At 38.9% G+C, this 27,475-nt stretch overlaps 1 pseudogene; it reads right to left on the bottom strand.

Annotated features, from left to right (window-relative positions):
• Nucleotides 1-3,639: 3,639 nt before the first annotated feature.
• On the bottom strand, nucleotides 3,640-25,118 carry LOC113261350 (epithelial splicing regulatory protein 1-like; annotated as a pseudogene).
• Between the last annotated feature and the right edge of the window lie 2,357 nt (nucleotides 25,119-27,475).

The following is a 27,475-nucleotide window of genomic DNA, read 5'->3' as shown; positions in this document are numbered from 1 at the left end:
ACCTACGTCCACTCTGTCTTATGAACTCCTTGTACAGTTTCAAAACAAAGATGAAAAGAACAGATAGAGAAAAAAATATATTTATACGTATATATATAACTGTATATATATATATATATACAGACTATGTATATATAACTGTGTACTATATAAATACACTATGCATAACTGTATACTATATATATAACTGTATACTACACACATACACTATATGTAACTGAATACTATATATATATAACTGTATGCTATACACATATATATACACATATCTATGGCATCAATTCATGAGCACACAATTAAATGACTTATAAAAGAGGGATCCCCATTCTCAGGAGATAAACAGCATTTAGGATGTAGACAAAAATCAATAATCTTGTTCTTTAAAAAAGTAGAGAGCAGATATTTTCAGCTATCCGAACCATACTGTCTCAGTCCCAGCTATACAATTCTGTTATTGCAGCACGGAAGAAGCCATAGACATAAATGAACAAATATAGCCTGCAGGCCATACCTTGAAAATCCTTGATCAAGACAAAGAGAAATCAGAACTCAGACCAAATGTGGGGTTTAATTTACTACTGTGGTCAGAGAGATCCTTAGATGGGATATAAGGCCTTAGAGAAAGGCACTGTTTCTAAGTAGAATATAGTAAACCATGCCAGAAAAGAAGATACTGGGAAGCCCTTAATGTGATCTTCAGAACTGACAATTATAGTGTCCCCGAAAGACCAAAAACAAAACAAAACAAAAATCTGTTGAGTAAATCAATCCAAAATGATTAAATATGCTGTAACAACAGAGAACAGTATCCTGACACAGTCTTAGTAAAGTCTCAGAATAAGTTAGTGAAGAATATTTACAGGATTTTAAGTCTCACTTCACGTGCTTTTAAATTGGGTCTTTTAAGGTTGGCAACCTTTTAGAATTAATTTTTTGTTTGTTCATTAGTTTACATAATAGTATAGGATCAGTAGACAAAGTAGGGTAAGGATTTTAAGGCCAGTTTTGATGGAACTATTGTCATGATAAATGAGCTGTTTCTCCAGGTATGAAAAATATTGTCTGACAGCTCTTTGCTCAGATGAGCAAACTGTTTTCTCATTTGTTGCAACAATCTCCTGAAGCAAACAGTAAAGTTATTTATTGGTTTGCAGTCTTAACTTCCTGGGTGAGGATTTCTTGGAAGAAACATTTAAGTTATATTGACACAGGTGCTCCTATTTCTAAGGTAGAGGGATGCAGGAACACTTTTCAGAACAGTAAAGGTGCCAACCAAATGACATTACAGATGCTCACCTTATAGTAATTATTGCCTGCTTACCCCTCTATCCGCAATTAGTCAGTGGATTCTGTGGAACCTAAAACGTGAATATTTTAATTTCCAGATCTGTCATAATTATGGCTATTAATTTTAAGGTATTTTTGATAGGAAAAAAAAAAAGATAAGTAAAAGTAACCATGGTGTATACTGTAATATGCCACCCAAATCTCTATTCTGGAATAAAGATGTTATTCCCCCACCTAATGACAGTGTAGCCAACCAGCAAGTCTTAGTTGTAAGCCCCGGCCCAAGAAAACTACTTTTCTCAATGTCATGTTCCTTCTGTGAAAATCTTCCTCCAGTGACCTATCACACAGGAGTATAAAACCCCTTATCCCAACTCAGGTTTCTCTCACATACCATCCTAATTTCAGATGTCCCTGTGGGGGTCAGCTGTAGTCTTCACTGGGACTGCATTGGCTAAAATTCTCCATATGTCCAATCTTTCTTCCTTTCCTTGTTTCCCACAGATGTTGATTCTAAGAGCACTCTCCCATAAATGTTCTTCAATGGTTAGCTGTGGCTTGTATTTTGTTCCTTATAGAACCAAATTTGAATGTGTGGGGGATATGAATAGTCAAAAAACAAATTTAAGATGAAATTTGGGAGTTGTAATACTTTCTGCCTTGAAAACAACAAGAATCCTATTGGAGGTGGATAAAGCATAGATATTACTTGACATTACCTAAAAGGTAGGTATGTAATTTATAAAACTTTCATTGTGGTCAATCAATATAGTATATTATGAAATTAATACATTCACTGACACAAATTATGCAAAGTTTGGATGAGAAGTATAATACAGGAGAAATAGTGGCTACCAAGACATTGAACTGGATGGCTATTTCTATGCTTGTATTTTTTTTTTTAAGATGTTATTTATTTATTTGACAGAGAGAGAGCCCAGGCAAGGGGAGTGGGAGAGGGAGAAGCAGGCTCCCCGTTGAGCAGGGAGCCTGATGTGGGGCTTGATCCCAGGACCCTGGAATAACGCCCTGAGCCTAGGTAGATGCTTAACCAACTGAGCCACACAGGCACCCCCTATGCTGATATCGTTAATACAATCTGGAAAAGTAATAAAAAGTTGAGAATAATTACCTACCAATTAAAAATTAAGTACACTTTTACACCTGGATATAAATAACCAAAAAGAGCATTTTTTCCCCCAAACTCACTGCATATAGCTGAGGTTGCAGGACAACAAACTGGGAAAATACAAGGATAGATGATTTCTGCTGAGAGAGAGTAGATGTGAGCACTTGCTCAACTGGGTAGATACAAGTGGGCATCAGTAAAAAGAGTTCTAATAGAACAGCTGATAAATTAGTAAAGGTTGAAAGTGACCTTTAAATATTTATAGGCTGTATAAATCTGAGACCTGGGACTATAAAAATTGAGGAAACCTACATCCTCTTGAAGGTTATTTCTCCACAAACTTCACTGAGCACTCACAGAAAAGATCAGAAAAAGCTCTAAAAGTATTCACTGAGGTACAAAACTGGGGTAGGGAAATAGTAGCTGTGCAGAAAGTATAAGAAATTTCACCAGGGTCTTTTTTTCCTACCTCCTCTATGAAACAAAGCCTTAGTATATGGGTTTAAGGACACAAAATATTGCTGCCTTTAAGTCATCAGTGAAGACTCAGTGCATCTGGGAGAAGGAAAAGCATGGAAAGAAAACTTTTCCTAAGAAAAGGACAAGAATACACATTTGTCCATAAATACAGTTATTGAAGGGTGAGGAAAAATAAGGGCACATTCTTGAGACCCAGGAATATAGTACATCCCTAAGGGTGAGGTTTAATTACAACAACAGAGAAGTAACTCCTCCAACTATCCTTCTAACTGTTAAGCCAACTAACTTTGAATAATAAGCAATAGCAGATTACTCCTGGATGAAGCACAGGAATGGAATAAGAGAATGCAAACAACTTTCCATGAGGCATAGCACAAGGAAAAACATAAATTTCACACTTCAACAGGATTACTCTGAAAAATCAGCCTGAACCCTTAACACAAGATATATCTACAGGAATTTGAAACCAGTGGCTCCCTGAGAATAGCCACAGCAACCAAAAAAAAAAAAAAAAAAAAAAAAAAAAAAAAAAGACATACAGAAAACTTCTAGTGTAAAATTATGAAAGTTAGAAGACAATAGAATGATATCAATAAACTGATGGAGAGAGAGCTGTCAATCACAACTCGAAATTCTATTCCCAATAAAGACAAAAAGTAGGCTGATAATGAAGACAAAATATAATGCATAAGAATAAAGCATGAAAGAGCTGACAATACTATCAAAATAAGTTTTAAAACAAATCATGCTATGCTGCGACACGGCCTGCAGCGCCGCAGCCGCAGCGCCCTTGATTCGTCGATTGGGGAGAAGGACAGGCACAGACAGGTTAGTTTGCGAAAGAGAGCGCAGGTGCAGGGGACGATCACCACAAGTGATCCCCGAACAGCTGCAACCTCGCGTATTTATCGGCAACAATCAAAAGCAATCACAATCACAATCAATCAAGGAAGTGATCCGTACTACATTCTAGGGGATAGTAGTGCATCACCATCACGGGGAAGGTCACGGGATAGTGGTACATCACGGGGAAGGTCAGGGGATCAGGTGATGTAATGTTTAGCAAGTGGGGCCTATTCTTTTTTTTTTTTTTTTTTTTAAAGATTTTTTATTTATTTATTCGACAGAGATAGAGACAGCCAGCGAGAGAGGGAACACAAGCAGGGGGAGTGGGAGAGGAAGAAGCAGGCTCATAGTGGAGGAGCCTGATGTGGGGCTCGATCCCATAACGCCGGGATCACGCCCTGAGCCGAAGGTATACGCTTAACCGCTGTGCCACCCAGGCACCCCAACAGACATAAAATTATTATTATTTATAGGCTTCATTTTTAAAAATATTTACCAAATATGGCAGTTTGAAAAGAAAATATATTCCTATTGATAATAGAACTTTCTCAGAAAGTAAACTAAGATGATCATAAGAACAATTTCATATCTTTAAAATGCAACAAAAAAAGCTTGAAAATTTCCTTTTCTGACATCATCTATATTTCATTACATTCATTAATAAGTAATAATCATGAAATGAATTTACCATCATAAAAAATAAATCAATTAAATATCTTTTAGGATTTTTACCAGTTCTTTTTACTAGAAAATAGTTTGAAATAAAATGATATAATAAACATGTTAGTATATTTTTATTTCCACTCTGTGCATGAGGGAGGGATTTTAAGTCATTTTTTGGGACTTTATCAAATTTATTAATGATTCTACTTTATGAGACTGTTTTTTATGTAAAATTTCATTTAAGTATGTGATATATAAAAATATGGAATAATGTGTTACTTAAAATGCTAGCAGAATATTTTCACAATTTAATATTATCTTTTCCCTCCCCATTTTTGTGTCATGAGTTATTAGGGAAAGATTAAGAATATCTATAGCACTTTATACAGTTTCTATTTAAAAGCATACTGATACCTTATAGCTGATAATATTTTCCATCTTTTCTGTCATACCCTCTCCTGTCACAATGCTGCCAAGTATATATAAACAAGAAGTCCAATTCCATTATTGCCAAAAATAGCAAGAGGAAAACAAATATAGTTGACCCTTGAACACCATGAATTTGAGCTATGTGGTTCCACTTATATGCAGATTTTTTTCAATAAATAAAATACAGTACTATAAAGTATTTTCTCTTCCTTATGATTTTAACATTTTCTTTTCTCTAGCTTATTTTACTGTAATATTGCAGTATATAATACATTTAATATACAAAATATGTGTTAACCAACTGTTTATGTTATCAGTAAGGTTTCCAGTCAACAGTAAGCTATTAAGTAGTTTGAGGGAGTCAAAAGTTTTAGGGGGATTTTTGACCATGCAGGCATCAGTGCCCCTACCCCCTGCATTGTTGAGGGGTTAACTGTAGAGCATTCACAAACTATAGCCTCCACTAGGCATTTTTAATTCAGATGTTTATTTCTGAAGAAAGTCAAGAATATGATTTTGAATAAGCATCTACCAGGTGGCAAAACTGAATACTCAATTTTTAGATCTTAAAATGCCTTTTAAGAATTCAAAATGCAAGGATGCCTGTGTGGCTCAGTAGGTTAAACATCTGCCTTAGGTTCAGGTCATGATTCCAGAGCCCCGGGACAGGGCACCAGGAGCGAGTCCTGCATGAGGCTCCCTGCTCAGTGGGGAGTCTGCTTCTCCCTCTGCCCTTCACCCCACTCTTGTGCGAGCTCTCTCTCTCAAATAAATATTTAAAGAAAAGAATTCAAAACTATTTTATCAAAATAATTTTTACACAAAATATATAAATTCTTTGTATTAGCAAAGTTAAGAATGTGAACTCCTTAGTCAGACTACCTGAATTACAGTCTGGATCCCAACAGTAATAACCATATGACCTTTCAAAAGTTCTTTAGACTCTCTGTGCCTTAGTTTTGTCATCTTTAAAATAGAGTAGTTTTTAAGGTGGATTAAATGACATAATACTTGTAAACAGAGTTTGGCACAAAGCATAAGCTATGTGAGTGTTTATTTTATATACATATATATTATGTATATACATATATAATATAATATATAATACATATATAATATATATATATATATTTTTTTTTTTTAAACAGATATCATACCAAGCATACTCAATACTATCAGTATAAAGGACATGTGAGTTGTGGGGAATGGTTATAAATATTTGTGATTCTTCCACAATCACTATAAACATAAATTAAAATATAAATAAGAGACAAAGGCATATTCACAATTTTTTCTATATACAGTTGTATGTCTGATACAACTAACTTAAAGCTGATAAATCTGGCTCTTTGAGTCTCAAAATGTAAATTCATAAATACATAAATATATAGTCATTTTAAATTTTCTACACTTCAAAGAAATATCACCATCCCAGTGTTTCATGTAAAATGATTATACAATTTTATGATTTTAATATTTGATTATTTTAATGATTTAATGATTTTAATAACACTAATGCTTTTATATGATTTTAATAACACTAACAGGTGATTGAAATTGAAGATATTGTTAACCAGTCTTCACTGATAAATTCTAAAAGGTTTGTAGCAAATTAGGAATGGATCTAGACTAAAATTCACTATTGTTTTCATTACAGACCCTTAACTATTTCATTAATATGTACTTGCTAAAATTACGTTGATTACAATCTTCCAACATTTTGCATGGGAATCAAAACAAGAGAGGGGCATGGATGGACAAAATTTCATTAGAGAAAAATAAAGGTTACCAGACTTCAATCTTTTAAATTAATGGAGATAGAGATTTAATTGTGGAACAACTGAAGCAAATAAAGGAATAAATGAAACAGGTTCTCAAAGGAAAACTGTCTCAGATTCCAGCTGATGCAGTAGTTTTCAACAGGGGAGGTGAGGGAAGGAGGGAGAAAGAATTAACATCTCCTGAGGACTCATTTTTTGACCCTTACATTGAATGGGGGTAGAATATTGTTTTAGTGGGTGGAATCCAGAAATGTTAAGCTTTCTGCAATAAACAGGATAAGTCCTAACTACAAATTGTTGCCTCACCCAAAGTTCCAATAATTCCTCAAAACTGACCATTTATTTTTCTAACAGATTTTAAGGGATATGAATATTTTGAGGATTAGTAATTTTATAGAAAATATTTTACCATATATGCTTAATTATTACGTTCTTCAAAATCTTTACAGTTCTGCATTATTCACTAATACTTCTCACAGGAAAGTAGGAAATATTTAGCTTAGAATTTAATTTCCTCTAAACTTTTGACAACTCATAGAACTGGAAATCCCATCTTTCCTAATAACTCCCCTGTACTTGAAAGAAAGAGATATGTTTACAAACCTGAAATGTCCTATTGGAAAATTGCAGCATTCAACACAACCATTGTCAGAATCATTTTTATCTGAGTTACCTCTCTCAGAGTGATGTATAAATGTGTTAGGCTGTGAGTAACAGAAACCAGAAAATAATGCTTAAAATAAGAGAGGAACTCATTACTCTCAAATAATGAAATGTACAGTTGGCCTTTTCAGGCCACCTCAATGATGTTATTGATTTCCTACTTGCTTCCATATACGTGCTCTACCATCCTTGGGCTTCCATCCTCAAAGTAACCTCACGCTTACAAGATGATCACTAGGATTCTCACCATCCCATTTACTTTTTAGGCAGTAAGAAAGAAGAAAGATAAAATGACATATGCCAGTTGGCTTAAACGCTCTTCGCTTTTTGAGTTTCTGATTTTCATGAACAAAAACTACTGTTAAAGCTCATCTATCAGGTCTTAGTTACAAGCTAGCCCTATTTGTACAGGGTCTTAGTTACAAGCTAGCCCTATTTATAGAGCCTATTTGTACATTCTTTGCCAGGCACATTTCACTCCCAGCAAAATCAGCTTTCCGTTGGTGAAAAAGATGAGAATTGATAAAGAATAGGCAAACAGCACTTTCTGTCATAAAGATTAAGGGCAGTGATTAGATAATTCTGAGTAGATGAGTTTAAAAAAATAAGAAGGAACTGTGGAATCAGGTAAGGGAGATTGGGTCCCTTAGCATGGAACGCAGGTCTCTGAATGCCAGGAGGAATGCAGGCAGGAAACTGCCATGACTGGGCAGGTCTGCCACTGTGTTGTTATGATCCAAGCAAACAAGACATCTTGGCAATGGAAATATTGGCTGTAGAAAAGATCATGTCTGCAGTGCTAATTGGGTGCAGTTCAATTTGGAATGGTAAGAATCCGGTCATATAATCAAATGCCCTGCACAGCTAGGATCTTACCAAATAAATAGTCACAATTATATTTCTAACTTCTTTTTTTCATTTAAATTTTTCCTCCAGTCAAAATTACTTTATTTATTTTTAAAATTTTTTTAAGATTTTATTTATTCGACAGAGATAGAGACAGCCAGAGAGAGAGGGAACACAAGCAGGGGGAGTGGGAGAGGAAGAAGCAGGCTCATAGCGGAAGAGCCTGATGTGGGGCTCAATCCCATAACGCCGGGATCATGCCCTGAGCTGAAGGCAGACGTTTAACCGCTGTGCCACCCAGGCGCCCCAGTCAAAATTACTTTAAAACCGAGTTCTTCATCCAAGAGTCAAATTAACAAATTTTCTATTAATTTCTTCAGCAGTATGAAAGGGAAATGAATTAAGCACATTTCCTCAAAAATTCTTTACCATCCATCCATATGTAACAATCTTGCATGATTTCAGACATCTAAGTAAACAGAGTCAGAGTTCAAACACATTTTTGTCTAGGCCAACTTACAAGTATTTAACCACTATACTATACTGCAATTTCTCTAGGATTTTGCGGAACTGCTATTTTAATGGATAAAAAGTGCCTGGATGATGAACAGGGATCAAACTGCACTATTCATGCATCAAAACACATGGGAAACTACATTTAAACCTGGGCAAAAATGACTATGACTGTAATTAGCAAACTGCTAGGCATCTCAGATGGAAAAGGCACTTAAGCCACAAATATAGGGAAATATTAAAGAAAGGAGGTTTCTTGGAAAAGAGTACAGAGGAGGACTACTTGGGGAAAAAGTGATCAGAATCACTTGAGCTCATTTCAAAAGTCAGAACGAGGTCCAGTTGCTGGAATCTACAGATAAATTGACCCATAATCATCATAGATACCCTAGGACATCAAGGATACTCCATGCTTGGGGCTGTATAAACAATCTGAATAAAATATATTGCAGTTATTTGTTCGCTTGCTTATAGCAAGAATTCATGTGAAAGATCAGATATTTGGGCTAGCCTCTCACATTTTCACTAGTTCAGATATTTTATCATTTTGATGAACTATCTAGTTGATTGGCATTTTGGGGGCTATAGGGAGAACAGAAAGTTTGTTAAAGAAAACACTGCTTTCAAAGTATGAATATCATTCCAGTGCCATCAAACTTATGTGGGTGCTTGAAAGAAAAGCTCATTAAGGAACCCTATCTATCTCAAAGCTACTAAATAATAATTTCCAGAGTGGACACCTGGAATTTTTTATGAGCTCACAAGGTGATTCTTTGTACACAATTAAAAAAGGTTGGTATTGAGGACTGACATTCTTCTATTTCTTGTTCATTGCTTTTATATGATGGCATTCTAGTCTCTTTCTCACTCTCCCATGCCAGTTGACTAGACCACTAACTATTAACAGGCACCTTTGACTACTGAACCCAGATTAAGCCTTAGGATCCTTCTCAACTCTATACTCAGCAAGACTTATCAACTGGCATGACACCCATCAACTTGATGCTAATTTTCAATAAATATTGATAGAATTTGGTTTAATAGAATTACTACTATACTTACATACACTTGGTTAAGGATGCAAGTCTGAAACTCCTTAACAGTCTCCAAACTGAAGAAAATGGATAAAAGTCTAATTTGTGTTTTCTTTCTTGGTAATAAAAGAACATTTACCCCTAGCCTAAATGTTGAGCCTTAGCCCACTGAAACAGCCCTAGTTAGTTATCAACTAAATTCTCTTTACTCTTAATTGAAAACAAGTCTCTGAGTCTATGAATAGGCAATGTTGGACACTGAAGGTCCAGATTTACAGAAAATTAAGAACAGGATTTAGGACTTTGAAAATCCAGGATCATGTGCAAAACAGCTACTAAGTGTACTGTGAGCAGAAACAAGTCTTTATAGGGAAGTGGAAATAAAAACAAACAAACAAAAAAACAACAAAACAAAACAATACAAAACAAAAAAAAAGCAAATGTGAGTGACCAAGCCACCAGTTCCAGTCATTCTATGACTTGCTTATACTTCACACTGTACTCTCATTTCTTTTTTCTGGGTACCATTCTTTGCATATGGTTGTTCATTGTTAAAATCATTTTTTCTATCAACTAATTTGAATAGGTTTTCTTTTCCTTGCTACCACACATGCTATGGAAAAGACAAAATTTTATATTTATGGAAATGAACTAAACCCACATAAAAGTAAAAGGTACTTATGTTTCAACAGAGGTATGAAATTTCTTTGCCACTGAAATGTAAAATTTACATATTCAGTAGGATATATTAGTTTTTCACACTTGGGGAAGATGTGACTGAAAAAATATATCATGTGATTTTAAAATCTAGATATCAGTTATATTACTTCAAAGCACTTTAAGAGTGTGGGATGGAATAATATAATTCTTCTTAAATGATTTTTTAAGCATGAAAGCTTCACTTAACTTCTTTAGGCCAAGTCAAGGTCAACCACTCATGTGAATTATGTGCATTACACTTAAGAGTAGAAAGAAAATCATATTGGTCAATTTCTCTTTATACTAACTACATTCCAATTTAATAAGTAAAATTTAGGAAACTTCTAAGACTCACATGTGCATTAATAAAAATAAAATTTCAGTCTACAAGACTTGTGAGTACCAATATCCATTTGCTTTTATATTTAATATATTAATTCCCTTGCAAGGTGAAAAACATAACTATTTGATTCTGAAATCGATTGATATCCATCTATAACAATTATTTGGTGGTAGTTTATTTTTCCAACAAGCCAGCAAATTTTGGAACGCTTTCTTTAGTTAATACATTATAACTATCATTGCTTTAAGTTGTAAAGTAATACATATTCACTCTGCAAAATATTTTAAAGTAGAGGATGGAAAAATACATATCAGAGCCACCCAGGAACAATCTTTTCTTCTTCCTTACCTCTTATCTATGTCAGAAATATTACCACACATACACAATTACTTAAGGGGATATCAACATTGCTATAACGGAAGAATACTGTACCTCAGCAATTAGAAGAAGGTTAAAGTTAAAAACAACAACAACAGTGTATCTCTAATATTCTACTGGGAAAACACTGTTACCTCTGTGCCACTAGCATACCTTTCAAATAGCATTCTTAAAAATAAATGTATGGCAATGCCTACCTTCTAGCTCCTGTTCATTCTTGACTCTAACCTTCCCATCAGAGCTAACAACAAAATAACTCTTGGAGGGTTAGATGGCCTCGCTAAGATAGCAAACAAACCCTCTTTTCTTTCTCTTTTCCTTCACTACTTCTCACAGTATTACGCAATACAACAATCTGTCAGTCTCAATTTTTTCCTTTCCCTCACTCTCCATATCCAGGTCACCATAACACTCTATCTGCAAAGCTTTTTCAAGCTATTTTTCTACAGTTCCAATGTAAGCCTGTGCTCAGCCCAGAAACCATTATATATTTTCTGAATTTTGAAAGGAAACACTTCCTGAAAGTCCATGCCTTTCTATCCCCTCCAATTTGACTTTCACTTCCCTACTTAAAACAATTCAGTAACTTCCCATCTTGTTCAAAAAATAACAATCCAAACACATTTTCACTGTCTTTTAGGTCCTGCATGTCTGAATCTTTTTGTCTCTCTACATTCATCACATACTAAGTTCAAATCACTTAATTCATCCAGGACACCAGAGCCTTAGCTGTTGGAAGACTGCTATACCTGAGTGTTGTTGTTGTTGTTGTTTCCCTTTTTTTTTTCTTTCCTCCTGGAATTTCTTCTCTTTCTTTTCTCTCCAGGGCCAGCTTTTCCCCATTGTCCAGGACTCACCCTACCTAACTTGCTCCCAGAACCATCCTGACCATTCTTTCTACAATAGGTCTGTCCATACCCATTAACCTCCCATCTTGCCCACCTTTTTGTTGCTTTTATAGCATTTTAGTTACTAAACACTTATGTTATATGATTATTTTAATCTATTACCAAAATTGAATGTAAGTTCCCTGAAGGCAAAGACTGTTTCTGTCTTGTTCACTTGTGCTTCTCTAGAGTCCATCATAGTACCTATTCACATTAAAAAGCTTTTGAACATTTAGTTGAACAAATGACAACGGCTGATACTTTTGTGTGTTCATTTAAGCTTTTTCCTTACTTATATTTTAAATAGTTTTGTGATCATAAATATTATATCTTAAATGTCTTTTTGAGATATGTAAATATAAATAAATATAAAACAGAGTGTAAAATATTGGTTATACCACCAGGTTTGAACAATACATTTCTAATTTACTTTCTCATAATGTGTTTCCTAGCCATATTTTTTTTAATTTTCATTTTTAAATAATTTTAGAATTACAGAAGATTTGCAAAAATATTGTTCCCATACATGCCTACCCAGATTTTGTGAATGTTAACATCTTATATAACCACAGTGCAATTAACATTCATATAATAATGGCAATTAAATTATAACTTTATTCTAATTTCACCAGTTTTTCCACAAATGTCCTTTTTTTTCTATTTCTGCATCTATTAAGGATACAACATTGCATTTGATTGCTCTGTCTCTTGGACTCCACCAATGTTTTTGACAGTCATTCTTTGTCTTTCAAGACCTTAATATTTTTTTTAAAACTTTAGTCATACATTGATTCTGTAGAATGTTCCTCAATTTGTGCTTGTCTAATGTTTCCATAAAATTAGACTGAAGTTTTAAACTGGGGGCATAAATACCACAGATATGATGTGACTGAATGGGGGTGCAAGATATCAATGAGTCTGTCTTCTTCTCTTCTTTCTCCTTCCTCTTCTTGTGGTAGGAACATGGAAAATTTACTTTCTTGGAAACTTTCAAATATGAACTACAATATTATTGACTATAGTCACCATGCTGTACATCATATTCCTATGGCTTATATATTTTATAGATGTAAAATTATACCTATTGACCTCCTTTACCCCTTTCACCCACCTCTAAGCCCTCTCCCTTCTGGTAACTGCGATTCTGTTCTCTATAAGTTATGTTTGTTCATTTCTTTTTGGGTTCTTCTTTGTTGTTGTTTTTAGACTCCACATATAAGTAAAATCATACAGCATTTTATTTTCTCTGTATGACTTATTTCATTTAGCACAAAACCCATATGGTCCATCAGGGTTGTTGTAATGGCAAGATTTCATTCTTCTTTATATCTGAGTAGTATTCCTTTTTATATATACCACATTTTCTTTATGCATGAAACCATCAATGCAAACTTAGGTCATTTCCATATCTTGACTATTGTAAATAATGCCTCAGTGAACACAGGTGTGTGCATATGTTTCTTTCATTTTTTTTTTTTCACTTTCTTGGGATATATACACAGAAGTAGAATTGGTGGATCATATGGTAGCTCTTATTTTTAATTTTTGAGGAAGCACCCTTCTGTTTTCCATAATGGCTGCACCAATTTACATTCCCACCAATTGTGTACAAGTATTTCCTTTTCTCCACATCCTCACTGACACTTGTTATTTCTTATCTTTTTGATAATTTTCTAACAGGTGTGATGTAATATCTCATCATGGTTTTGATTTTCATTTCCCTGATCATTAGTGATGCTGAGCACCTTCTCATGTGCCTGTTAGCTATCTGCGTGTCTTTGGAAAAATATCTATTCAGATCTTCTACCCATTTTTTAATGCAATTTTTTTCTTTGCTATTGAGTTGTATGAGTTCTTTATATATTTTGAATATCTACACCTTATCAGACATACAATTTACAAATATTTTCTCCCATTCAGTAGTTTGCATTTTCATTATGTTAATGATTTCTTTGTTGTGCAGAAGCTTTTCAGTCTGATGTAGTACCACATGTTTAATTTTGCTTTTGTTGCCTTTGCTTTTGGAGTCAGATCTAAAAAAATCACCAACAAAACTGATGTCAAGGACCTTATGCCTATGTTTTTTTCTAAGAATTCTATAGTTTGTCTTACACCCAAATCTTCCATCCATTTTGAGTTAATTTTTATTAATTATATAAGATAGTAGCTTAGTTTTGTTTTTTACATGTAGCCACCCAGTTTTCCCAACACCATTTATGGAAGAAACTGTCTTTTACCTGTATTTTTGCCTCCTTTGTCATAAACTAATTGACTATATATGTGTTGGTTTATTTCCAGGCTCTCTATTCTGTTCCATTGATCCACATGTCTATTTTTATGCCAGTATCACATTGTTTAGATTACTATAGTTTTGTAATATAGTTTGACATAAGGGAGTGTGATGCCTCCAGCTCTATTCTTTCTCAAGATTGTTTTGGCTATCTGGGGTCTTTTGTGTTTCCATAAAATTTTTAAATTGTTTGTTGTATTTCTGTGAAAAATACCTTTGTAATTTTGGTAGGGAGTGCACTGAATCTATAGATTGCTTTGGGTAAGATGGACATTTTTAAAAAATAGTAATTCTTCCAATCTATGAGCAAGGGTATCTTTCCATTTATTTGTATATTCTTCATATTCTTTCATCAGTATCTTACAGTGTTCAGTGTAGAGGTCTTTCACCTCACTGCTTAAATTTATTCCTCAATATTTCATTATTTTCACGTAATAGTAAATAAGATTATTTCCTTAGTTTCACTTTCTGATAGTTTGTTGTTACTGTATAGAATCCCAACTTATTTACATATATTGATATTGTATCCCGAAACTTTAGTGAATTACTTTATTAGTTCTAACATTTTTTTGGTGGAGTCTAGGATTTGCTATATATAAAATCATGTCATCTGTGAATAGTGACCAGTCCTGCTTCATCCTTTCCAATTTTGATGTCTTTTACTTCATTTTCTTGCCTAATTGCTCTGGCTAGGACTTCAAAACTGTTGAATAATGTGAGGAGAGTGGCTATCCCTGTCTTGTTCCTGATCTTGCTCCTGGAATCTTTTCTTCTAAGATCAGAAACAAGAATCAGCAATGAATTCCTTTAGCTTTTGCTTGTTTGGAAAACTCTCTCTCTCCTTCACTTGTGAATGGCAACCTTGCTAGGTAGAGTGTTCTTGGTTGAAAGATTCTTCCTTTCGGTACTTTGAATATACCACGCTAATTCCTTCTGGCTTGCAGTTTCTTCTGAAAAATCTGCTGCTGGACCTATGAAAGCCCCCTTTATGTAACAAGTTCTTTTTCGCTGTTTTTAAGGTTGTCTCTTTAACTTTTGGCATTTTAATTATGTCTTTTTGTGGATCTCTTTGGGTTCATTCTACTTGTAACTTAACAGGTTTCCTGAATTTGAGTGTCTCTTTCCTTCAACCGGTTAAGTACGTTATCGGCTGTTGTCCTTCAAGTAAGTTTTCTGCCCCTTTCACAAGCTGTTGTCCTACTAGGATCCCTATAATGTAAATGTTATTCTACTTGATGTTGTCCTTTAAGTCCCTTAAACTGTTATCACTTTTTAAATTATTTTTTTTTTCATTTTGTTGTTCTGCTTGCATGAGTTCCACTGCCCCCCACCCTTTTTTTTGGATGACTAATCCTTTCTTTACTTCCATCTAGTCTGCAGCTGAACATCTCTAGTGCATTTTTCAGTTCAGTTATTGTATTCTTCAGCTCTATGACTTGTTTGGTCTGGTGAGCCTCTTATGACCATTACTATGAACTTTTTATCAGGTCAGTCACATTTGTTTCATTATGATTTATTTTTTCCTGAAATTTTATCTTGTTCTTTCATTTGGGATAAATTATTCTGTTTCCTTATTCCGCTTGACTCTTTATCTATTAAGTGAAACAGCTATCTCTTTCAGCCTTTTAAGAATGGCCTTGTGGAGGAGATAAACATTATTGTTTAACGTTGACCTAGCTCTTTGTTGTCTCTCAAACCTTTGTATTTGTCTAAGCAGCCTGACTTGTTCTTGATAGGTCTCAGTTGTTAAAGGTGTGTCAGTCTTCCAAAGGGAGGGATCTCAGTCAGCAAAGATTTTCAGAGTGATTTAAAGCCAGAATCTCAGGCAGGAGTTTTTTAAAGTATGTAAATATACAGAGTCCTGTGGGGCCTCAATTGTAAACCCTGCTGGCCTCCACACCAGGTGATCTGAAGGTGTTCCTTGGGTGGCAGTTAAAAAAATCAGGATTCCAGACAAGTATATAAACTCCTTTCTGGCAAGTACCAGTGAGCTAGTGAGGCAAATGTGGAGTGCAAAGATGGTATTACTGGGCCTACCTTCCTTGAGACCACCTGTGTAGCCTTTAAATGTATAGCAAGGCTGAAGCCTGCCCTTCAGGCTGAAGCTCTAAGACAAAAAATAGCCCTTTTTCACAGAAGGACTAAAGATGTGTTTCAATCTGCCGCCGGTGCAGTGCCCGGGGAATGGCAGCCTGACAAGAATTGTTTCACCAGTCATTACAGTCCCATAGCACCTAGGAACATAAGTCTCTCTGGCCATTAGAGCCAGGTGATCAAGGAGAGCCCCCTCTGCGGGCCATGCATGCCTGTTGGATTTAGTGAGGCAGAGGGAGAGAACAGAGCCAGGGCACATCCTCCAGCTTTAGCAAGGCAGTGGGAGAGTACAGGACCAGGTTTTAGTAGGGCAGTTGGAAAGTGCAGGGACTGCATGGACCCAATGACACAAGGTAGAAGGAAAACGAAAATGGTGCCCACCAGCACCTTTGGCCCTGGAGAGAGTCTCAACAGGCAACAGCCCTTCTGGCAGACACTTTAAATTGGCAAAATGATCCTCTTCACATACAATTTAGTAACTTTTCAAACTGCTGCTTTTGCACTGGGCGCCTGGAGTGAGTCTGTGTGCCAGCCTTTTAAGAGCAGTATCTCAGTTCCCTACAAAGCCAGATGTTCCAGAAGTCACATGTTAAGTGCTATCTATCTATCTATCCACACACACAAACATCTATAGTTGTTGAGATGTATATATTTTTCTTAATATGAAGAGGCATCAATATCCGACAAAAGGAAAAAAAAAAAACTTCATTTTCCTTATAGCACAATCAACATCTAAAATAATATGGCAGCATCAGTCTCTTAAAAGCAACCCAAGAAGAGCTAGGTAGAAAACTATCCTATGAAAGTGGCAGTCTCACTCTCTAAGCAAGGGATAAAGAGGAATTTCCTCTATTTAAAAAGGAGAAAAAGACCATTCATTGCTCTTATTCACTCCTACCTCTTCTTTTCTGAGTTGCCTTAGAAACAGATAGGAAAGAATCTTTAGGTTAACACTTTGGCATATAAATTTATCTTTCTAAGAGGAAGATAAGCTTTTTACAATCTAAAGATGTCACCACTGTCCAGGATTCCATCCCTTTTGAAATATAAATACGTAGCAAGCTAATACTCTAATCCAAATGCCTGTCATAGAATGCAAATCATCTGGGTCTTTGGGAGATAAGAAAGAAGGGTTGTGGGTGGAATCAATTAGTTTCATCACTAAAACAAAACAAAACAAAACAAAAAAACAAATGGCCACTCATCTATTCCTCATTGCATGTGAAATATAAAAACTATTTTAAGGAAAGTGAAAGCAAACATTCTGTCTTCATAGTACAATGCTTTCCATGGTTCAGGAGGCTAAGGCTTCTATAACACCAAGAAATCTAAAGATTTATTTTGCATTTTTTTCCTACACCAGGGCTGGAATCAAAGAGCTCTCCAAGGAGTGCTGGCAACTTTTATTGAATGATGGTAGTTAGAAACCAACATTGGGCACCAAGTATGCTCCTTGCTACCTGAATGCCACACTTGCTCTAGTCCCTCCTACTTAGTAGACAGTGGTAAGAAATATGTGTATATATACGTACACACATGTACACACATTCATCTGTATTTTATTTCCATGTATAACTTCTTCCCTCCTTTCCTATCTCTATTCATCTATCATTTTGGGTTTTTTGTTTTTTAATCCACAAGTGCACATTAATCCTTCCCACCTTATTCCAACACCACAGGGTTGCTTTCAGTGTTCCTCCTTTGCTTATTTGCAATTTCATTCTCGGACAGTAAGTAACCTGAGTTATGTTTTTGTTTTTAACATTAACACTATTTTGGGTACAATAATTCTTAGTATAGCAGCAAAATATTTATAATTCCTAGGTTAAAGAACTTAGAAAAAAATAGCAAGAACCTATACTTACCAATATTCCCAATTAAAGGCTAACCTACTCTTGATATTTGATTTGAGTTTTAAATCATTAATAATTACTTTTAGTTAGCAATTTTTTTGGCCCAAGCAAGATATATATACCTATATCTATAGATCTATATATATATATTTTTTTAATTATATATGTATATAATATGTATATATATGATTTTTAAAAAGTACGTACTTATTTATTTATTTAGAGAGAGAGCGCGCGAGCAGGGAGGGTAGGGGCAGAGGGAGAGAGAGAATGTTAATCAGGCTCCACAACCAGCACAGAGCCCAGGGCTAGATTTGATCTCACAACCCTGAGATCACTACCTGAGCTGAAATCAAGAGTCAGATGCTTAATCGACTGAGCCACCCAATGCCCTGACTGGGAATATCTTTTATTTTAAAGCTATATATTTAAAATTAGTATTTGCAAGATTATTTTTTGCTTCCCACATTTGTCCTCTGAAGCAGAAGTAAATGTTAGAAAACTGCCAGGTTCTATTTCTCATGCTAGAGGCACACACAGAATTTCTTTCAGTTTGGGAACCATCATGGTTCTTACTTTCTGGAACACTTGAGCCTGCATCAACACTGAGTATCCAGCAGCTTCCTCTGAATACAGAGATCTCCATATTCCAGAACAAAGTAGCCAATCTGAAGGACTTGTGCCATAGAAAAGAAAGAAGTGGGCTCCTTAGTTCTGCCTCCCCATCATCCAAAAGAAGTGCAGGTGGCAGGTAGGGGCAAACTTTCAGTCATAAAGTTATCAAGTCACTGGAGAAGGCAGTAAAGCAAACCTGCAGGCTGCCTGGTGTCCTTGTTGTGAGAAACAAAATGCCTTCTCTGAAGTACCAACTTCCTATTTATGATTTAAAATGGATGCCTCTGAAATGATTTATCTAAACAAGTGAAAGCAGTTGCTCATTACATATTATCCAAGTCTAGTGTTTTTTTACTTAAGTATCCACACCAAATTAAGCTTTAAAAATAGAACAAACTAGACTGGGGGATGCGTAGATTTTAACAGATTAGAAATTGCAAAATGTGTATGCCACTTATTGACATAGCACTAGGCTCTAGGACCCCATTGGTATAAATGTCCCCTTTGCATTTTAACAATAACAGAATGATAACAAAGACGTGATCATAGGTTCTAACACTGAATTACAGTGTCTTTGTAACAAATCAGCTTACATAGTTTTGTTCCATTTTTCTATGCATTTTGTCTTTTAAATCACCTTTCACAAAATACATACTTAAAAAAATCAGAAAACAAATGCTTGGAGGAGCAAGTCTTGTGAATTATCTTTCCTTTGGTTACTATTGGCAAGTGGAAGGATCATCGCGGATTTTTTTTTTTTTAAAGATTTTATTTATTTATTTGACAGAGATAGAGACAGCCAGAGAGAGAGGGAACACAAGCAGGGGAAGTGGGAGAGGAAGAAGCAGGCTCATAGCAGAGGAGCCTGATGTGGGGCTCGATCCCATAACGCGGGGATCACGCCCTAAGTCAAAGGCAGATGTCTAACCGGCGTGATCTGCCAAAGGCAGATGTGCCACCCAGGCGCCCCTGAATCATCGTGGATTTTAAGTGGAATGGGCAAGCATTTCCACGGATCATTTTTCCCACATGCTCAGGGATGGGAAAAATGGGAAACTCTCTTTTCTAAACATGCGGACAGAATGGCATAATTCTTTAGCTCTTCAGGGTATCCTTCCAACATTTTTCATTCAACTGCACTGATGATCCCACTAATTAATGCAATGGCTAATAAGACCCTCAACTATGATTCCAACCAAGGTCACTGTCACCAAGCCATCTTCCTCAATCGTTGTTTGTGTCCCTCCATCCTCTTTCTCCATGGAGTAACAGTTGCCACATTCAGGGTTTTAGTACTCTGACTTTCCTGTTGGGCATGAATGTGGTTTCTGGGTTGGCAGATCCTCTATGTCAATGTCATATTCTCTGTACTTGTTGGCATCGGAGCTATCAAGCCTCCAGACTCTTGGGCTTGTTTCACAGGCACCTGGGGTCACCATGCCATTTTCCATACCTGAGATCATAATGTGATCCTTTTTTTTTTTTTTTTTTTTTAAGATTTTTTTATTTATTTATGTGGCAGAGAGACAGCCAGCGAGAGAGGGAACACAGCAGGGGAGTGGGAGAGGAAGAAGCAGGCTCCCAGCGGAGGAGCCCGATGTCGGACTCGATCCCGGAACGCCGGGATCACGCCCTGAGCCGAAGGCAGATGCTCAACGACTGCGCTGCCCAGGCGCCCCCAGCATAATGTGATTTTCTGGCCAGACTGTCCTAACTCCTTCTACCAGGATCCAGAGTGATGTGCTCTCTGAGATGAAGAACAGAAATGGCACTGTCCACATCTTCTTGGTTTACTTATTTTCTTTGGGGCCAAATTTCTAGATAGCTTCTGTGCTAAGGAAGATTAAAAAGTTCTGCAACCACAGGCCCCCACCTGGCAAAGCACAGGAGTGGGAACTGGACTGCAGAAAGCAAAAGCCTGGTACAGGTGGGGTCCCCAGGCTCCCTTCAACTATCACAGCTAAAGGAGAAAACTTTGCAGTTAGGAGCTTTCAGAGCAGAGTCAGCATTTATCTCTCCCAAAGAGGGTGAGAAGCAATCGCGGTAAGGTGGTCTGTCTGGGGCTCACTGGCCCCACTCCGGCTACTTGGCCAGCACAAAAAAAAACAATGACTTTTAGCCAAGAGCTCAGCCTGGCCCATACTTTTTGACTTTGTGAGACCCTACACACTCAAGCCTGACTAACTTCTGAGCTACAGAACTGTGAATAAATAGGTATTCTTTAAGTCACTAAATTGGTTTAAATTAATTAGGCAACAACTGAAAACTAATACAGGCATCCCATCACTGCCTCATGGCACCAGGGCTGTGGCTTCATCTAAGAAAATCTGAAAAGCCTAGGAGTTTGGCTCAACCAGATCAATCGCATAGTTGGGGAGGGAGTAAAGGTGAGGTGTAGGAGGAAAAAAAGAAACTCAGATTACCTGATGTGAAGCAATATGTGTGTGCATATATACCTGCTCCTGATTCCTGATGCAGAGCTCCCAAAACCTCTTATAATAAAGGTGTTAGGAGAATCTTTCTTCCTAACATTTTTTCTTTGATCCCAATTGCTGACACAGAGCTCCTAAGTCCTTTGCAATTTCCTGAGTAACAGCAACATCCAACACTGGATTTCTAAATCCTTTGGAATATCCTGAAATGTCTTTTGTTCTAATGAGGTGACTCTTGGTGGGTTCTTAAATGGGGGCTGGTCACAGAAAGACCAAGCCATGACTAGAATCTTGGGACTTTCAGCCCTACCTCTCATTCCCCCTAGAGAGGAGAGGGACTATAAATGGAGTTAATTATCAATCATGCCTATGTGATGAAGCCTCCATAACAAAATCTCAATTAGAATGAGGTTCAGAGAGCTTATGGGTTGGTGAGCACATTCACATGTCAGGAGCACATTCACATGTCAGGAGGAGCACATTCACAAGGACATTAGTTCCTGTGCTTGGGACCTCACTCTATATACCTTTTCATCTGGCTGTTCACCTGTATCTTTTATCATATGTTTTATTATATAATAAACTGGTAAATGTAAAAAACAAACAAAAAAACCCCAACAAAATGTGCCCCATCCCATGAACACAAAGTTCACTTCCTCATCCAAATACTAAAAGACTTTGACATGTCTTCTTTCAGCTTATTTTTTGTTGTTGTTTGGTTTTGTTTTATTTTAGGACACTTCTGTACAGCTGTAAATGCTTTGTCTGTAGACTTCATCTGGATAAACGCATCTTCTTACGGGTAGCCCTGATGATTCTATACTATGCGAACCCTGTGCATTGAGTATCTATAGAAAACACCCCCAAGGGACGCCTGGGTGGCTCAGTCAGTTAAGAATCTGCCTTCGGCTCAGGTCATGAACTGGGGGGCCTGGGATCAAGTCCCGCATCAGGCTCCCTGCTCAGTGGGGAGCCTGCTTCCCCCTGTCCTCCCCACCCCCCTGCTTGTGCTTTCTCTCGCTCTCCCAAATAAATAAATAATATCTTAAAAAAAATTTTTAGAAAGAAAGAAAGAAAGAAAGAAAGAAAGAAAGAAAGAAAGACTCCCCCAAGAAAGCCCAGGATGTCCTGAATTGAGCCTGCATAGGAAAGATCTCAAAGGTGTATATGGTCTTTAACGTTTAGAGGAGTACAAAGTGCTGAGGCAGCACTGGAATAATGGTTAGACGAGAAATGAGAGGGACTGAGAATTGATTCATCACATGCTGAACTTCAGCTGCTATGCTCTTGAAGAGTTTAATGTATCTTTTACCCAACAAGTCCTTATGCTTCCTTAATGTGTTCTGTGCATATTCTTCACAAGCAAAGAAGACAAAAACCATTTCCTGTTGGCCTACTGTCCAGGGAAGTTACAAAGAAAATGTCTTCCTTCCCCCCAGTGATGAAAGGCCACCACTTTATCAGTTGTCAGCACTCACATACGGATAAAGACTTGTTTTTCCCTTGGAGAGGAACTGGGCTACTTCTTTGGATGTACTATCAGCAAGTTTAAGAAAATCATCACCTGTTGCTTTGTAAACCTCAATGTACTTGGTCTCCATGTGATGTCTGAGCCTCTGCAGTGCTAGGTCTCTGTGCTCCTCACTTACAGACCTAACTGGGACTTCTCTATTCCTTCCACCTTGGGCATTCAGACAAAGTGTTGTACTTCCCACAGCAACATCAGGTCATTTGAAGAATCCTGCAACATCTTGATCTGGACTGCCACAGTAAACCTTGAGTCCTGGCTACAATGCTATCATCGATAAGTTCCATCTTGCCATAAGTGCCACTTTCAAATTTGGAACTTACTATCTCTGGATCTGAAACGCTGTGATTATAGGGCTCTGAAATCATTGCTAAAATTATATTCCCCACATCTAACTTGAGAGGTTCCATACTGGGAGACTGAACTATTCTCAAAATTTAAACACTGTGTCATTGCTGCGATATCCAGTTTATCAATATCAGATGAACCAGAGTAATACTTCTTGAATTCTCTTCAAAGATAGGAAGAAGAAGAGGAGGAGGAGGAGGAAGAAGAAGAAAAGGAAGAAGGAGAAGAAAAGGAAGTAGTAGTAGTAGTAATAGGAGTAGAAGTAGTAGTAGTATTCAGGCAATAATACATTCTTCCTGGAAGCCATGGGATGTAGGATTTGCCTGACATGAGGCTGCCTATCAGTACAGAGACAGAAGGAGGTTCCTACCCCAGTGTTCAGTTCATTGCTCACTGACTGGTTAAACTGTCTCAGGGCTGGGTCCACCTGCTGCTGGGAGGATAGGTTTTTGGCATGAATATTAGTTTATTTACAATTTTCCATCAGTTCCAACTGACCCAGTCTAACTAGTACTTTGTGCCAGTTACTGTGTACTTGTTGTTGGCCATATCCACAACTTTCCATAACAGCAGGATTGGCTCCTTCTTGATCCCTCAAGTGGCCCCAGTGCTGATCCCAAAAAGCACTATCAAGTGATCCAGAGACTCATGACAATAGGTGGGGAGAGAAGGAGTTCTGAGGTAGTGAGGTGGGGAGAGTGAGAAGGAGAAAACCTGTAATAAAACCTCTTCTATGAGAAAAAGAAAGTGATCCCCACCCCCCACTCCTTGCCACCTCTGGTGCAAAAGTGGCAGCTAACCACCCAAGTCCACAACAGACTGATACAGCACACTCTGGGTAGGAAGCATGCAGCTGCCAGCCTCCAAGGGCCTGGGAGCATTCTTAGGCTAAGTGGCCGAGTTGCTGGAGCCACCAGCCTCAGTGGGCTTTCTCAGGCTCAAGGGGCCCTGCTGCTACACGTTCCCCTAAGGCTTTAGTGATGCCACCCTCTTCACCATCAATGGCTTTACAGTGCTAGTGCTGCTCAAAGGCAGCTCTAACCCCAGTGAGCTTCTAGAAGTTGATGAGGTGCCTGGACTGGGTAGGAGCCATCCTGGTGACCCACTTGAGCTGTGATAGCCTCTGTGGCCCCAATAGTCTCCTACAACAAAAGCTGGACTAGTACGATGAGGCGGCCATAGGTGCGGTCTATAGGGAAGGCAGGATTTGCAGACTTATCTCACCCCACCCGGGTATCCTGCTCCTCAATGCCAGTGTGTCTCACAGCTGGTGCCCTGTGAGTACTGGCGGAGCTTGCCCAGAGCCTCATGGACTGGCTGAGCATCACGCCCCTACCCCTGAGCCACTGGCCACTGCCAGCCAAGCCTGACAAATTCTAGAAGGCAGTCATGGGCCAGCTGCACTCACTTCAGCCTACACCGACTGAACGCTGGCCTTCATGTGTGCCTGGCTGGTGTGGCACCCCATGGCCCAACCAAAAAAGGTGCTGTTTCCCGGTTGCACTCCACCTGTGCTCCCCCTGGAAGGCCTGATCCCCTTGCAGAACTCGGGATTCTTGCAGAGCACATGGTGACCCCCCAGGATCTGCCAGGACCTCAGCAAGCTGAGAGCAAGAAAAGCGTGGACTCCCAGAGCAGCTCCAGGAAGAGAGAGCCCAATTATGGCATCCTCCAGGCCAGCCCAGGAGCGAACCGCCCTGAATGACCCACCATAGCCAAGGCCCCTCACAGGGCTGAGGAAGCAGCCAGGTCCCCTAGGAGGTAAACCCAGGAGTCCCTCAGAACCATCCCCATAAGGTACACAGGGCAGGCTCCCCCGTGGTTGGTGGCAGGAAGGCGGATCCCCAGGTAGCCCTCAAGCCCAGCTGAGCGCACAGCACACCCCGCCCAGGAGTCCCATCCACGGAAAAAGTGCCCAGTAGCTCCTAACCTGTTCCAGCTTCCGGTGTGGAAGGACCAGCGTGGCAACTTCCTGGCCATCCTGAAATGGTGGCCACGCCCAGCCTGGAAAGCAGCCTGCAGCTAGGGCTGAGACCCTCGCGTCAAACAGCAATAGTTCGGAGGAGAAAACGGCTGGGGCTGCTTCTGGTCATCAGCAGTGGCTCCTGCCCTCGCACTCTCTCGCCCTCCGGAGCCCACCAGACGGAGGACAGCAGGTGGCTGTCGCTGAGTCCAATGTTGGACATGGACGCCAGACCAGGCGACTCACCCACTCCCTCGCCGCCTGCAGACCCCCCTCCGTGTCACACATCAGAGACGGAATCACTCTCAGCTTCCTTTTGCGCATGCGCCGCGTTTCAGCGCATGACCGCCCTACGGCGAACGGGGATTGGTTGAGGCTCGTGCACCTGGCTCCGCATGCGCGGTTCTCTATCTCCTCACACCATAAGGGCTTCTACCTGGAGTGGTGAGAGCTTGAGCACTGCAAAGCTGTAGCTACGGTACCGACACCCCTCTCTCCTCGCAGCTCCAATGGCAGGGGCGGCGGCTGCTCCAAGGGCAAGTCCCTATCCACCGGCCCCTGGCACCGCGGACTCCGCAAAGACAAGAAGGACTGCGGCGTTCCTCACTACCAGATCCCTTCAGTTTCTCCCATTGTTGCCCGCCCTGCCCAACGTATGCATGGTGTACCTCAATATGCTGTTCACCCTTCCCGCGGCAACCCCAGCTGCTAGCAATATGAGGGCCTCAGCAATATGAAGAAATCTCCGGCTCACCCCAGCGCTGGTACTGCCCCCTCAATGCCACTCTGGTAACTGCAAATACCAAGGCGGGGTGCCTGTTGTGGGCCAGGCCAGTCAGCACTCAGAGCCTAGAGCGAAGCCAGTGACAAGGGGCCCTGTTCGGGAAGTCCTCAATCCCCAGAGGGCAACTGGAAGCCCATCCAGGTCAGCGGTCTCCCTCCCTTTTCCCCTGCCCTGCCCTCGGTCTACTTCAACCGGGCCTACCTGCACATCTAGGGCAGCACCTGCCTGGTGAATGAGGAGTTTTTTCGCGGGTGTCCATGCCCTGCTACGTCATCAGCGTCCAGGACCAGTGCAAGGAAGAGGGTGAGGGGGCAGTCCTGGTCAGGCTATTGACCTGCAAGCAGAAGTGTGGCCGTGACCTCCAGATGACCCCCGTACTCACTTTGAATTGCGCGGCGACGCACAACTAATACGAAGCAACACACACTATGTGCCAGGTGCTGGCCATCACGGTTCTGCGGGCAACAGCACAGAGTCCACGCGAGGGTCTCAGCCCTAGCTGCCTAAAACACCTGCGAGATGGAGTGCTTGCTCAGACTCTAACACCCACACCTTTGTCCCAGAATCTGCCACTGTGCTGGGATTCACCTGCGTCGGAAATAAACTAGGTACTCCATTCCAACTGCCCCGCCCCCCCAGCGCAATGTCCACAGATCCTGTGAATACGTTAAGAGGGACTTTGGAGGTATAATTAGGGTTAAGGTCCTTGTTACGGGGAGAACATCCTGTATTGTTAAAATGGGATCAATATAATAGAAATGGGAGAAACTCCTGGTGTAGTCAGCCAGACAAAAATGTGACAACACAGGAAAAAAAAAGTCAGTTACTGGCTTTGAAGGATTCTCCCAAGAGCCTCCAAAAAGGAGTGCAGCCCTTCCAACAGCTTGATTTCAGGTCAGTAAGACCCATGCCATACTTTTGACATACAGAAGTGGAGGATTCTAAATTTTAGTCGTTTAAAACCACTAAATCGGTAGTAATTTATTACCGAAGCAATAGATATAATTTAGCCATGGTCATGAAGGTCTGGAACACAATTGAATTTGACCTCTAACACAGTGGATGTATTTGAGAAACCCTGAACTGTACTATATCTATGTTGGAAAGTGAAAGTGTATGACTAGTGTTGCACAGAAAAAAAGTCCTAACGTGGACATTTGTTTTTTCTTTGTTGTTGTTGTTGTTCTTCTAGGCAGTGTCTGAATATTTCGGATAAATCTGGGAGAAGTTGAATATTGGGCCTGACTTAAACACTAAATGAGGACAATATGCCTCTTCTCAGAACCATAATTTTGGAATGAATAGGAACCTGGAAAGCCATAGGTAAGCAATGCAATGGTAAGTGTTCTGGAATATCTAGATCCTATGGCATGGCAGCAAATTTATTGTAGGGTCAGATTCCTAGATTTATGGTGTTTCTTTAAATTGTACCCCATTCAATTTCTACTGCCATTAGCTAGGTAATATCTACAATGGGCTCTCTGGTAACTGTCTAATATTTTTTAGCAGAAATTACAGAAATCATTCTATATTATTTGGTTTTAAGAATACCCACTAGTATATTTCGTCTCCCCTCCTAACCAGAACTTC

This window comes from Ursus arctos, unplaced genomic scaffold (genome assembly GCF_023065955.2).
Source record: "Ursus arctos isolate Adak ecotype North America unplaced genomic scaffold, UrsArc2.0 scaffold_29, whole genome shotgun sequence".
NCBI classification, from domain to species: Eukaryota; Metazoa; Chordata; class Mammalia; order Carnivora; family Ursidae; genus Ursus; species Ursus arctos.
This window is presented reverse-complemented; position numbering and strand designations above follow the sequence as displayed.